Here is a 920-nt window from a genome sequence, read left to right as displayed (position 1 = left end):
AATCTACATGTACACCCACAGTCAAATGAGTGTTGAATCAACATTGATTCAATGTAGAATCAACACAGATATGCATGCAGATCCATAGTCAAATGAGTGTTGAATCAACATTGATTCAATATAAAAACAACCCAAATCTGCATGTACATCCACAGTCAAATGAGTGTTGAATCAACATTGATTCAATGTAGAAACAACCCAAATCTACATGTACACCCACAGTCAAATGAGTGTTGAATCAACGTTGATTCAATGTAGAATCAACACAGATATGCATGCAGATCCACGTTCAGATGATGGTTGAATCACCATTGATTCCTAACTTATTCAGTGTAGAATCAACACAAATATGCATGCAGATCCATGTTCAGATGATGGGTGAATCACCATTGATTTCTAACTTATTCAATGTAGAATCAACACAAATATGCATGCAGATCCACGTTCAGATGATGGTTGAATCACCATTGATTCCTAACTGATTCAATGTAGAATCAACACAGATATGCAAGCAGATCGGCAGTCAAATGAGTGTTGAATCAACATTGATTCAATGTAGAATCAACACAAATATGCATGCAGATCCACGTTCAGATGATGGTTGAATCAACATTGATTCCTAACTGATTGAATGTAGAATCAACACAAATATGCATGCAGATCCACGTTCAGATGATGGTTGAATGAACGTTGCTTCCGAACTGATTCAATGTAGAATCAACACAAATATGCATACAGATCCACGTTCAGATGATGGTTGAATGAACGTTGATTCCTAACTGATTCAGTGTAGAATCAACACAAATATGCATGCAGATCCATGTTCAGATGATGGTTGAATCACCATTGATTCCTAACTTATTCAGTGTAGAATCAACACAAATCTGCATGCATATTTGTGTTGATTCTACATTGAATCA

The sequence above is a fragment of the Poecilia latipinna genome, unplaced genomic scaffold (assembly GCF_001443285.1).
Source record: "Poecilia latipinna isolate Pla-1442-1.1 unplaced genomic scaffold, P_latipinna-1.0 Scaffold1244, whole genome shotgun sequence".
Lineage (NCBI taxonomy): Eukaryota > Metazoa > Chordata > Actinopteri > Cyprinodontiformes > Poeciliidae > Poecilia > Poecilia latipinna.
This window is presented reverse-complemented; position numbering follows the sequence as displayed.